The sequence below is a fragment of the Hypanus sabinus genome, chromosome 7 (genome assembly GCF_030144855.1).
Source record: "Hypanus sabinus isolate sHypSab1 chromosome 7, sHypSab1.hap1, whole genome shotgun sequence".
NCBI classification, from domain to species: Eukaryota; Metazoa; Chordata; class Chondrichthyes; order Myliobatiformes; family Dasyatidae; genus Hypanus; species Hypanus sabinus.
In genome coordinates this window covers 137,153,871-137,168,317 of record NC_082712.1, presented here as the reverse complement: position 1 = coordinate 137,168,317, position 14,447 = coordinate 137,153,871, and positions in this window count along the sequence as shown.

Sequence of the window (14,447 nt, the reverse complement as noted above, 5' to 3'; positions counted from 1 at the left end):
TGTGGTGAGTGCATGGAATGGGCAGTGGTGGAAGCAGAAACGATAGGGTCTTTTAAGAGACTCCTGGATGGATACATGGAGCTTAGAAAAATAGAGGGCTTTGGGTAAGCCTAGGTAGTTCTAAGGTAAGGACATGTTCAGCACAGCTTTGTGGGCCAAGGGGCCTGTATTATGCTGTAGGTTTTCTATGTTTTTACAAAGATAAAGAAAAAAACAAAAGACAAAGGAAAACTAAGAGTGAAGAAAGGACAAGAGCAAAAGAGTAAAAGATTACAAGATTTTAAAAGCACAATGAGCATAAGTGCACTTTATTTAAATGCCCATAGTATTGAAAACAAGGTGAGTGAATTTGTGGCTCAAATCAGTACAAAGAGGTATGATTTAGTGGCCATTACAGAGACGTGGTTGCAGGGTGGAGTAAATTGGGAATTAAGTATCCATGAATATCAGGTAATGCAGAAGGGTAGGCAGGAAGGTAAGGGAAGTGGGGTAGCACTCTTAATTAAAGATGAGATCAGGGCAATAGTGAAAGACAATATAAGACCTACAGAGCAGAATGATGAATCCATCTGGGTGGAGGTTAGGAATAGTAAAGGGAAAAAAAAAATCACTGGTGGAAGTTGTCTATTGGCTACCGAATATTAACATCACAGTGACACAGGCAATAAACAGAGAAATATCTGAGGCATGTAAGAATGGAACAGCAGTTATCATGGTGGACTTTAACTTGCACATAGATTGGATGGATCAAGTTGGTTGAGGCAGACTTGAGGAGGACGTCATAGAATGCATCCGTGATGGCTTTCTTCAACAGCATGTTACTGAACCTACAAGGGAACATGCTTAGATCTGGTCCTGTGCAATGAGGCAGGTAAAATTAATGATCTTGTAGATAGAGATCCTCTTGGAAAGAGTGATCACAGTATGACTGAGTTTCTCATACAAATGGAGGGTGCAATAGTTCAGTCTAAAACCACTGTATTGTGCCTAAACAATGGAGACTACAATGGGATGAAGGAGGATTTAGCTCGTGTATACTGGGAACACATGCTATATGTGAGACAGTTGAGGAACAGTGGAAGACTTTCAAAGACATTCTTTATAATGCTCAACAAAAGTATATTCCAGTTAAAAGCAAGGACAGTAAGGGTGGGGAGAGCCAGCCTTGGATAACAAAGGAAATAAAAGGCATCAAACTAAAAGCTCATGCATACAAAGCTGCCAAGAATAGTGGGAAACTGCAAGATTGGGAAAACTTTAAAAAGCAACAAAGTACCACTAATTGAGCGATAAAGAAAGGGAAGCTAGATTATGAAAATAAACTAGCACAAACTATAAAAATGGATAGTAAAAATGTTTATAATATAAATTGGAAAAGGGTAGCTAAAGTGAATGTAGGTCCCTCAGAGAACGAGAAGGGGAAATTGATATTGGGAAATGAGCAAATGGCCGAGGCTTTGAATTACTATTTTCTGTCGGTCTTCACGGTGGAGGACACATCTAACATGCCAAAAAGAGATGTTATGGATGTGATGGGAGGTGAGAACCTCAATACAATAGCTATCACTAAAGAGGTAGTGTTGAGAAAACTGTGGGCTTGAAGATAGGTAAGTTCCCTGGTCCTGATGGAATGCATCCCAGGGTACTGAAGGAAATGGCAGAAGTTATAGTAGAGGCTTTGGTGATAATTTACCAAAATTGTCTGGACTTTGGACAGATCCTGGCAGATTAGAAGATGGTGAATGTCACGCCATTATTCAAAAAAGGATGTATGCAAAAGGCAGGTAACTATAGGCCAGTTAATTTAACATCTGTAGTTGGGAAAATGCTTGAAGCTATCATTAAAGAAGGAATAGCGAGGCATCCAGAAAGAAATGGATCCATCAGGCAGACACAGCATGGACTCTGCAAAGGCAGGTCCTGTTTGACAAACTTACTGGAGTTCTTTGAGGATGTAATGAGTGCAGTGGATAGAGGGGAACAGATGGATGTTATTTACTTGGATTTCCAGAAGGCATTTGATAAGGTGCCACATAAAAGACTTATCCATAAGATAAGGATGCATAGAGTTGGAGGTGATGTATTAGCATCAATAGAGAATTTATTATCTAACAGAAAGCAGAGAGTTGGGATACATGTGTGTTACTCTGGTTGGCAATCAGTGGTGAGCAGGGGTCAGTACTGGGCCCTCAAGTGTTCATGATATACATAGCAATCTGGAAAAGGGGACCGTGTGTAGTGTATCCAAGTTTGCTGATGGAACTAAATTGAGTGGAAAAGCAAATTACGCAGAAGGAGTGTGCGCAGAGAGATATAGATAGGTTAAGTGAGTGGGCAATCAGTCTGACAGATGGAATACAATGTTGGTAAATGCGCCCTTGGGTTCTGAAGGAAGAAGTTGGAGAGTTTGCAGAGGCATTAACAATGATCTTTCAAGAAATGATCAATTCTGGCAGTGTACCAGATGACTGGAAAATTGCAAATGTTACTCAGCTATTTAAGAAGGGTGGGAGGCAGCAGAAAGGAAACTATAGACCTGTTAGCCTGACATCAGTGGTTGGGAAGTTGTTGGAATTAATTGTTAGGGACGAGATTACGGAGTACCTGGAGGCACATGACAAGACAGGCCAAAGCCAGCATGCTTTTCTGAAAGGAAAATCCTCCTGACTAACCTACTGCAATTCTTTGAGGCAATTACAAGCAGGGTAGACAAATGAGATGCAGTAGATGTGGTGTACTTGGATTTTCAGAAGGCTTTTGACAAGGTGCCACACATGAGGCTGCTTCTCAAGGTACAAGCCCATGGAATTACAGGGGAGTTACTGACATGCGTAGGGCACTGGCTGATCGGCAGAAAACAGAGAGTGGGATTAAAGGGATCCTATTCTGACTGGCTGCTGGTTTGAAGTGGAGTTCCACAGGGGTCAGTGTTGGGACTGTTTTTTACGATGTATGACAATGATTTGGACTATGAGATTAATGGATTCGTGGCTAAAGTTGCAAATGATACAAAGACAGGTGGAGGAGCAGATAGTTTTGAAGGAATGGGCAAAGAAGTGGCAAATAAAATACAATGTTGTAAAGTGTATGGGTATGCATTTCGGTGGAAGAAATAAATGGGGAGACTATTATTTAAATGGGGAGAGAATTCAAAATGCAGAGATGCAGAAGGACTTGGGAGTCCTTGTGCAGGATACCCTAAAGGTTAACCTCCATGTTGAGTCAGTGGTGAAGAAGGCAAATGTAATGTTGGCATTCATTTCTAGAGAAATAGAATATAAGAGCAGGAATGTGATGTTGTGGCTCTATAAAACACTCATGAGACCACATTTGGAGTATTGTGTGCAGTTTTGGGCTACTTATTTTAGAAAAGATAAACTGACATTGGACAGGGTTCAGAAAAGATTCACAAGAATGATTCCAGGAATGAAAGGGTTACTGTATGAAGAATGTTTGACAGCTCTTGGGCTGTATTCCCCGGAGTTCAGGAGAATGAGGGGGAAACTCATAGAAACATTCCGAATGTTAAAGGGCCTGAACAGATTAGCTATGACAAAATTATTTTCCATGGTTGGGGAGTCTAGGACAAGAGGACACAACGTCAGGATTGAAGGACTCCATTTAGAACAGAGATGCAGAGAAATTACTTTAGTCACAGGGTGGTAAGTCTGTGGAATTTGTTGTCACAAGTGTCTGTGTCCAAGTCCTCGCATGCATTTAAGGTAGAGATAGATAGGTTCTTGATTAGCCAGGGCATCAAAGTGTATGAGGAGAAAGCAGGGGAGTGAGGATGACTGGAAGAATTGGATCAGCCCATGATCGAATGGCAGAGCAGACTACTTCTGCTCATATATCTTATGGTCTTAAAATGCTGGAGGCAGCATCTATGTAAATGAATAAACAGTCAATGTTTCAGGCTGACACCATTCATCAGGATGAGAAAGGAAGGGGGAAGATGCCAGAATGAGAAAGTGGGGAAAGGGAAGGAGGGCGAGCTAGAAGGTGGTGACTGAAGCCACATGGGTTGAGGAGGGGTAATGAAATAAGAAGCAAAGTGTCCGAGGGCAGTAGAGATCACAGAGGGTGTGCAGTGAGAGAAGGTCTCACTGAACACCCATCAGAGAAATGATTTAAACTTTTTAGGAGAGACATATCTCAAAGAGAATTTGCAGTGGAGCAGCAAATCATCAAAACAATAGATTCTGCAGATTCTGGAAATCCAGTGCAACAGGCACAAAATGCTTTAGGAACTCAGCAGGTCATGCAGCATCCATGGAAATAAATAAACCATCAGCATTTCGGGACAGGTCCCGTCATCAAGACTGGAAAGAAAGGGGAAAGATGCCAGTGAGGGAGGGGCAGGAGGATTAGCTAGAAGGTGACAGGTGAAGCCAGGTGGGTGGGGGAGTGGAGATGAAATAAAAAGCGATGAATAAGAGATCACAGAGGGGGAGCACTGAGAGAGAAGCTCACTGAACTCCTGTTGAAGAGAAGAGTTACTCAAGAGAAGGTTATTGGGAAGCTGAGTAATCTGAAGGTAGACATGTCACCTAGACCAGATGCACTCTTGCCCTTTGTACTGAAAGAGGTGGTTGAACAGATTGCAGAGGCATTATTAATGATCTTCAAAGAATCATTAGATTCTGGAATGTTTCCTAAGGACTGGAAAATTGCAAATGTAACTCCATTCTTTGAGGCAGTAAAAAGGAAATTATAGGCCAGCTAACCTGACTTTAATGGTTGGGATGATGTTGGCGTCTTTTATTAAGGAAAAAGGTTTCGAAGTACTCGGAGGCCAAAGTCAGTTTTCTTTTCTTATTGGGAAATCTTGCCTGACAAATATGTTGGGAATTCTTTGAGGAAATAATAGGCAGGATAGACAAAGAGTCAGTAGATATTGTTTACTTGGAATTTCAGAAGGACAAGCTGCTGCACATGAGGCTACTTAACAGGAATCCATGGTATTACACTGAAGATAATAGCATAAATAGAAGATTGGCTGACTGGCAGGAGGCAAAGAGTAAGAGTAAATGCGGTGTTTTTTTTGGTTGGCTGCCGGTGACTAGTGATGTTCTGCAGTGTTGCATGCTCTTCTTTTCACATTTTACGTCACTGATTTGGATGAAGGGATCGATGGGTTTGTGTCCAGGGTTATGAATGATATGAAGATAGGTGGAGGTGCAAGTAGTTTTGAGGAAGCAAAGAGTCTGCAGAAGAACTTAAACAGATTGGGAGAATAAGCAAAGAAATGGCAGCTGGAATATAGTATATGGTCATGCACTTTGGTAGGAGAAATAAAAGTGTAGACTGTTTTCTAATCAGGGGAAATTTAAAAATCAGAGTTGCAAAGGGACTTGGGAGTCTTCGTGCAGGATTCACTGAAGTTTAACTTGCATGTTGAGTTGGTGGTAAGGAAGGCAAATGAAATGGTAGCATTTATTTTGAGAGGACTAGAATATAAATGCAAGAATGTTATGCAGAGGCTTTATAAGGCATAGATCAGACCACACTTGGAGTGTTGTGAGCAGAGTTGGGCCCCTTACCTAACAATAGTGTACCATCATTGGAGGCCACAACAATGATTCTAGGAATGGAAGGTTTAATGTATGAACAGCATTTGATGGCTCTGGGCTTGTACTTACTGGAGTTCAGAAGAATGAGGGTGATCTCATTGAAACCTATTGAGTATTGAAAGGCTTAGATGCAGTGAATGTGCGGTGGATCAGAGGGCACAGCATCAGACAGAGGGACATCCGTCTAGAACAAAGATGAGGAGGAATTTCTTTATCCAGAGGGTTGTGATACTGTTGGATTAATTGCCACTCATGGCTGTTCAAGCCAAGTCATTGGGTATATTTCAAGCAGAGATTGAAAGGTTCTTGCTTGGTTGGGATGTCAAAGGTTATGGGGTGAAGATGGGAGAATGGAGTTGAGACGAGTTAAATCAGCCATGATGGAATGGTAGAGCACACTCAATGGGTCGAATGGCCTAATTGTGCTCCTATGTCTTATGGTCTTTTAATCTCACTTGAATCCTTCTCATTGTGCTGATGTAGACTTGCCTGCAAGTAAATGCTTTAAGTCAATCTTATCCAGGTATTTTCTTTTTCTAATGAAATCGGTCCTCTCCCAGTTCTTACTGTCACTCTTTCTCAAATGCTCCCCCATTGATTCTCCCTCTACTTGATCAGCTTCCTGCCCTAAGATCAGGTCCAGTGTTGCTCCTTTCTACACTAACTCATTTACATACTATATCAAAAAGCTCTTTTTGGATCCTTTTGCTTTTGTGATCCGAAGGTTCTTCAGAAGTTTTAGTAAATCAGAGAAGGTTTGATCTAAATGCAGAGCATCAGGATACAAATTTATGGTGAGTGATAACTAATAATGATCTGCAAAACTACAAGCCACAAGGGCCTACAAAAGAAGGAAGAACAGACAGTAAACTCCAGAGGAAACAAGGTCACAAGGTCACTGAAGGCTAGAAGCAACTGATTGTATCAAGCTGGTTCAATAGGCAAATGTGGATGAGAGTTAGTTTTAAATAGGTGATGAGCTGGAAGCAACTGGCATGCAACTCGTTTTAGCTAGGTGGATTCTGCTAGGTGCCTGTCTAGTCAACCCTGATAAGAAAAATGAGGAATAATATTTGTTTGTTATTACCATTTTATTAAATATTACAAGGGCAAAGAAGTGTCTGGAGAACAAAAAAAAGTCTAGATTAAAAAGTATTGTAGCCTTCTCATACCAGACTAGAAATAACAGATTCCATTGACAACAATTAACCTATAAAATGGCCATATTCCAGTAATGTGACACTTGCTAACAAAACTGACATGTTTTTTTGAAAAATACAGAGACAATGGTGCTGTAATTATTAGCAATTTCACAGAAAAATTACATATTTATAGATGATTATATAAAAATAGGAGCAGGCGGCATAAGAATATTAAATTAGAAGAAAAATAGAAGTTCTACACCCCAATCCAACATTCTCCCTTTGATTCTAAATCACACATTTAGAATCATTACTTCAAAAAATTCAAAGACAGAAAAAATTGAGGTACCCGTGTTAAATGAAAGATAACCAAAAATTCACCCCATTATGAAGGGTATTCGTAGGATTGCATCATTGTTAGGAAGATTATTCTTATATGTAGGTGCACTTACGTGAGCTTACTATTAATAAAGGTCCTTATGTTAGTAAATAAGATGTAAATTATGATAAGGCATATCAGAGCAAATATTACGACTCATAATATTCAGTAATTGCAGCTTCCAAGACTTAATCCAGTCAACCAAACCCCATCCATCATACTGAAGTAGCTGCTTCTTTATGAATATGATTAAACCAAATAAATGATATTGTCAGATATGTAAGTAAAACACTCCTTTTCTATAACTGCATATGTTCCCCCTTTAACTGCTAAGAGAAGATCTAATGCCATACACATCTTGCGCATTGCAATTATTTCTGTTGTTACCTTCTCTAAGGCACCAGCAGTGTAATTGCTTTCTCTTTCTAAAGCTGAGCAACATTTTTAAATCAAACGAGATGGGTAGAAATAGAACAACAATAAACAAGATCAGAATAAACTTACTGATCAGTAGTTATCGACTCTGTTCAATGTCTTCTGTCTGGTCATTGAATTGCTCACTGTGACACAGCAGTGTAGGCACCAAGTTGGAGATTCCTAGAACATTAACCTCTGTTCTTCTCTTCATCAGGTACCATCTTGGCTTACTAACAGTAGCTAGTATGTACCCATTTACTTCTATCTTCTACTTCTATTGAATTGGTAAATAATAGCGCTTGGTAAGGTATGTCTCAATGAGCTCTCAGTAATTCCTTCTGTTGTTCCCACTCACCAAGAATCAAAGTGTGTCCTCCTTCTGTTGAATCACACCAAGCAGTGGAAACCTGCTGAAAAGCAGACTGTACAGCTTTGGTTAATTTCACACAGTAGTTAACCAAACTGTCATGATAAGTACATCAGCTGCTTTGTGACCAAGAACTCACGATAATGCCATGGGTTACCCTGTTACATCAAATAGACTTAATCTTCTTCATCCTTTTAGAAGATGAGAAAGTTTGTCATCGAAACATCAGTTATAATTAATATCTGTACCTGGCTAGAAGCATGAGAAGAGTTTATTTGGACTGAATTTAGTTTTTTATTAATTTGGGGTTGCTCCATGCTACATAAGATCATTGAAAGGGATGTAGACATGGCACTTAAGTCATTGTTTGATTATTCCATTCATTCAGTTGACTTGTCCTGATGACTCTGGAAATTGTGTGGACAATGGATAGACAAGTCAATGTTCATCAGTCAACATAATTGCTGACATATACTCCCAATGAAATGTGTCCCTTGGACATAGTCAATGTGACATGCAATCCTCATCTAAGAATATACTTCTTTTAGTTCTTTAGCTTCTTTTACTCCTTTTACCCCTTCCCGTATTGCCTCTTTTTTGCAATTTCGTCTGTGAATACAGCTTTCCATTGTATTCATTTTGGAGTGGCTTTTATAATTGTGACAGCAATTGTATAACATCCATGGGTTCTTGTATTATTTGGCCAATCTCATTTGTGGTTCCTGCAGCCATAACAAAATCATAAGTCATAGAAGCAGAATTAGGCCATTTGGGCCTTCAGGTCTGCTACAGCATTCCATCATGAATGATGTTTTATCCCTCTCAATCCTATTCTCCTGAATTCTCCCCATAGGATGTGACTTCCTTACTAATCATGAATCTATCAATCTGCACTTTAAATATACCCAAGGATTTGCTCTCCATAGCTTTCTGTGGCAATGTGTTCCATAGATTCACCACCATCTTGCTGAAGAAATTCCTCCTCATCTCTGTTCTAAAGGGACTTCCTTGTATTCTGAGGCTGTTCCTCTGGTCCTAGGTTCCCTCACTACAGGATATCCTCTCCAGGTTCACTCTATCTAGGCCTTTCAATATCCTCATTTTTCTAAATTCCAGCTAGGACAGGTCCAGACCCATCAAACACTCCTCATACATTAAATCCCCTTTGCTTCCATGTTTCTAAAGTCATGAACTCCAAATGCATAACAAGAATCTTTGTAGATATTAGCTGATCTTCTTTTTGCAATTTTATATGCTTCAATCAGGGCTTTCATATCTGTGTAGAGGTACTAGGAATCATGCTTCCTGATGCCAATACTTCAGTTTCAGAAACAATAGCCCATCCAGGTATTCAAACTCTTTACTTGTTGTTGAGGAGCTATCGATGTACAATGTATGATCTGGGTTCAACAGAGGCATTTACTTGTAGTGATTTGCTCTCCATGGCATGTTATTATGCTTGCACAGTCATGATCATTATAACCCTCCTTATCCAATGTAATAGTGTAGCTGGATTCAATGGACTTGCTCACTTGATGATGATATTAGGTGCATCAAGAGCAGTTGAACATTTAGACCACTGAACAGCTGTTACTTGAAAGGCCCGATTCATTGTCAGTAATGTATGTACTGAGTGAAGACATCGATATTTAAATATTGATTGAGCACAAAGCGAGAAACAACTATGACTGCCAGATAGTTTGCCTGTGCTACTCATAAACCTGAACTCCATCCTAATACAACATTATCCAGTTTGGCAGAGTAATAACCAGAATGATGCTGCATGTTCTTGACCTATGACTGCCATCATGCAGCAGTCTTTCCCATTGACGTACAGGATAAATGGTTTACACATATCAGGGATTCCTAATGCAGGATCTGTACATCATGTCACTATTAAAGTCTGAAATGCTTCCAGTTGTTCTTCATTCAGAGTCACACAATCATTTAAGCAGTTTCTCCCCTTCAACAGATGTTGTCCAATTTCAGGAGATGAATCAACCCACACTCTGCTGTGGTTACACAAGCCCAGAAATGATCAGAGTTGCTGGACTGTTGTAGGTGGACAGTTTTGCTGGCCTTTGCAGGAGGGAGATTGAAAATTTGGCGGGGTGGTGTTATAAAAACAACCTCTTACTCAATGTCAGCAATACCGAGGAACTGATAGCCAACTTCAGGAGAAGGAAGCTAAAGGTCCATGAGCCAGAATTCATCAGAGGAGCAGAGGTGGAGAGTATCAGAAATATTAAATTCATGGCCGTCACTATCTCAGAGGACCTGTCCTGGAGCTATCATATAAACGTAATTGCAAAGAAAGTATGACAGTGTCTGTACTTCCTTAAGAATCTGTGGAGATTTGGGATGTCATAAAACCTTGGCAAACTTCTACAGATGTGCGGCGTGATGTACTGACTAGCTGCATACCCCTGGGTTGAAGAACAGTTACTACCCCTCAAGCTTCAGGCTCTTGAACAAAGGAGGATAACTACACACATTCTACATCTGGTGTTCCCACAACCAATGATCTCACTTTAAGGACTCTTTATCTTGTCATTTCATGCTCTCGTTATTTATTGCTATTCATTTATATTTGCATTGGCACCGTTTTTCATTGATCCTGTTTACAGTTACTGTTCTCTAGATCTTCTGAGTATGCCCACAAAAAAAAGAATCTCAGGGTTGTACATGGTGAAATGTATGTACTCTGATAATAAATCTTACTCTGAAATTTTGAAACTTTCTGTCCCAAGTAATTTGCTTCTTATTGTTGCAATTGTACCTTGTCCAAATTTGCTTTGTGAGCCTTTGGAGGATAAATCAAGCAAATAAAACACTTCATGTTCATCTGGGTCTGCATTGTCAAATGCAATCAGGACATCATCTACATGATGATAGTCAAACTCATGGCTGGTAAGTCCCTAAGATGTTGTGTCTGAGCCATGTGGTAGTCAGTGGAATAGTGCTGTCCATTAAGTGTAAAAGCCAACTATGACTGACACTCCTGTGCCAGTGGTAGAAACCAGAATCCACTGGCCACATTGACAGTTATAAACCACTTGTGTGATGAAAATTGTGGAATATATTGGCCATTACGCGATGTTTAACTTGTTAAGAACTTCTGAGTAACTCAACCGCACTGTTCTGTAGTGTTCCTCATATTCAGAAATGCTTTCAAAAGTCTTTTGTTTACACTCAACCACCTTTCTCCAATCATATGGGTGCTGTATAGGTTCTTAATACAGTTAAGTTCAGCCCAAGACTTTAAACCTTTTTTTAGGAAGTGAAAACTCTTTGGACTATCTATCAGTCTTTTCCAATTCAGCTGGTTGATGATAAACCTGTCTCTTTTCATAATTCATAATTTTTGGATGTTATCACTTCCTTGGTCTTTATTGGGGCAAGTCATTATACGGTTGGCTAACCTATTGTTCCATTATTGCCATCTTCACTTGTGTCACTATAGGTCTCTGTAGAGTCCAAGCAATTTCCATCCCCTAATTCCTCGGAGTTTGTCAAGTGGTATTGCCTCATAAGACTGTCCAATATTGGGAGTGTTTTCCAAAATGGAGCATCACTCCACTTGAGGTCTCTGCTGGATTTTCTGATACTGCTTCATTTTATCTTAAAGCTCCATGCAATGCACTTCCATGCAAATACACTTATTCCATAGTTCTTTCACTTGTTTGGTTAATTCTAAGATTTGCTCCTTAGAATTTTTACTGTCTCTGTCATGCAGTTTCTGTAGCTCATCAGTTTTCCTTTTCCTATTTCACTTGTTCAATTAACTTTTTTACTTCCATTAACTTACATGTTCACATTTAAAACCACATATTTGATCTTTCAACTCAGCATTCATTCCTCTTTTAACTGTGATAACACTCCTAACACCCATGCAGTTTTTTCTTTCCCTCAAGCATTCCCAAGGTTTTACTCATGATTTTTTAAAAATATTGACTAGCAGCCAAATTTCATTAGACAACACTGACAGCAGATTTCACTCTGATTTCTTCATTAATCTTGTCAAGTTGAAATATTTTGTACAGGTAAGAACCCTAACTCTCAGTCATCTGTTCACATCTAACAACTGGGGGATTGTTTCCTTTTTCTGTAGTGGGTTGCACTACTTTGGACATTGCTGTGCTGCACATAACACTTAATTTGTCAACTTTGTCAATTTGTCAATCTGATGATAATTTTATTGGCACTCAGCAAGCTTGTAACAATTTTAATTTTATTGATATTCTTCCAACTTGTAACAATTTTTGTTATGCAGAATACATTAATTGTTACTTCCAATTTTTAATCACTAGATTTGCAACCAAAATTTAATTTTATACGCATTTAACTTTATCCTAAATTTCCTTTGTTTAGATGCTGTATTGAAGCAAGAATGAGATGATTTCTCTGATGGTTAGGAAAGTAAGGAGGAAGATCGCATGTGTGGAGCAAAATATTTCCCTTCATCTTTATTCTACTCCATAAATTTTCGCAACCATCCTGCTGACTCCACCAAGCTGTTGGATCCCAACGTTTAAGCAACTTAAAGGTTCTTCGGAAAACAAGAATGAAGCATAGAACTTGATGCTTACTATGGTTTTATTAAATGATATAATAGCAAAGAAGAACAAGAAGAAGTATTGAGAGTTCAAAGAAAAGACTAGATTATAAAGTAATGATGGTCTTTTTATACCAGATGAGGTAACAAAAATTGTGCTGATAACAGTTAACTAATAAAATATCCAGATTTAAGTTGCATGACACCTGCTACTGAATCTCAAAAGTTTCTAGAAAAATATAGAGCCAACTGTACTGTAATTGTTGGAAAATTCATTGAAAAATTACATTACATAGCTGATCATATAAAAATATAAGCACGTATAAGGAAGTTAAAAAGCAAGAAAATTAACAATTCTATACCCTAATCCAACACTCGCTTGAATACATCTAAAAAAAAGGTACCTTCACAGAGCCTTTTATTTAAAGATAATTCCTATTATTATTCAGGAAATTAAACCCCCCTGATACTATAACATTTTTCTTGCACCTCCCTGACATCTGCCTATATATCTGTTCTTCAATTTATTTTTGATGGTTTGAATGTCTGTAATACATCCCCAGTAAAATGACAATACCCTTTTTTGTTCCTAATTCTTACCCATATATAAAAGTGACAGTACAGCACAGGAACTGACCCTTCAGCCGACAATGTTACACCAAACCAATTAAATTAGTAATCAAATGGTCAACTAAACTCTTTGCTTCTATTATGCAGAGTTTATATCCTTCCATTTCCTTCACATTCATGTCCCTATCTAAAAGTCTCCTAAAATTCCCTCATGTATCAGTCTCTACCACTACCCCAGGCAGCACATTCCAGGCACCCACCAATTTCTGTGTAAAAACATCTTGCCCCTCACATCTCCTTTGAATTTAACCCCTCTTACCTTAAATGCATGGGCTCTGGTATTAGACATTTCAATCTTTCGAAAAAGATGCTGTCTATATACACTACTCTATCTATGGCTGTCATAACCTTATAAACCTCTATCAGGTCTCCCCTAAGCCTCCTCTGCTTTAGAGAAAACAACCCAAGTTTGTCTAATCTCTCGTTATAGCACATGCCCTCTAATCCAGGCAGCATCCTGGTAAACCTCTTCTGCACCCTCTCCAAAGCCTTGCTTATGGAGACTTCGAGGATATCCTGTCTCAACAATGAAGTGATGGGTTTAAGAATGGCAAAAAAATTTTAAACCAGCATATTTGCTTTTTTTTTCTCAACGGAATTAGCAGATCAAAGCATTAATTCTGCTTAAATTAGTTTTGACTTGTATTAGATGTATTTAAATCATACTTGAATTATGTAAATCATATATGGAAGATTTTGTAGCTTTTGATATTGTCTTACTTTGATTAGTAAGCTCTTTCATTTGTGTTACTGAGGCAGTGAAACAAAAGCAAATGTGGAAAGAAAGACAAACTGAAAGTACTGAGAGCATAAGTTATAAAATGGAGTCGTATGAAGAATGAATTTTTATTAAAATTGAATATAATGAAGGAGTGGAACAGAATAGTAACCATTATTGCATGAAGAAATCATGAACATATGACAATGAATTTAAAGCTGAACATCAATAAATAAGGTCTACAAATGAAATAATGCTATTGATTATATGGGCTAACATTTCAACTACAATTCTGTTTGAGCAACATGCAACTTTTACAATTTCCCATCTTCATAATTGAAAAGAACATTCCTAAACAGTCTAACAATTGTTCTTTCATATCAGTAATATAATTTTAAAAAACAAGGCTATTGATGCACTCAGTAAGCCAGTGTAGAAATAGTTATTTAGTTCACATTCAGAGTATTTTCCTTCTGTGAGGTTAAGGCCAAAATTGTACATTTACTCATACATATTTTACAAATTTAGCCAAGATTCAGAGCATAATGTTGTTCTTTACTAATTAAGCTTGTCCAATAATTAAATTCTTGATCTGAACTGCAAAGCACAGAGAGAAAAATAATCAACTATTTCCTTTCCATAACATTGTAGTGACTAAAGATCTCA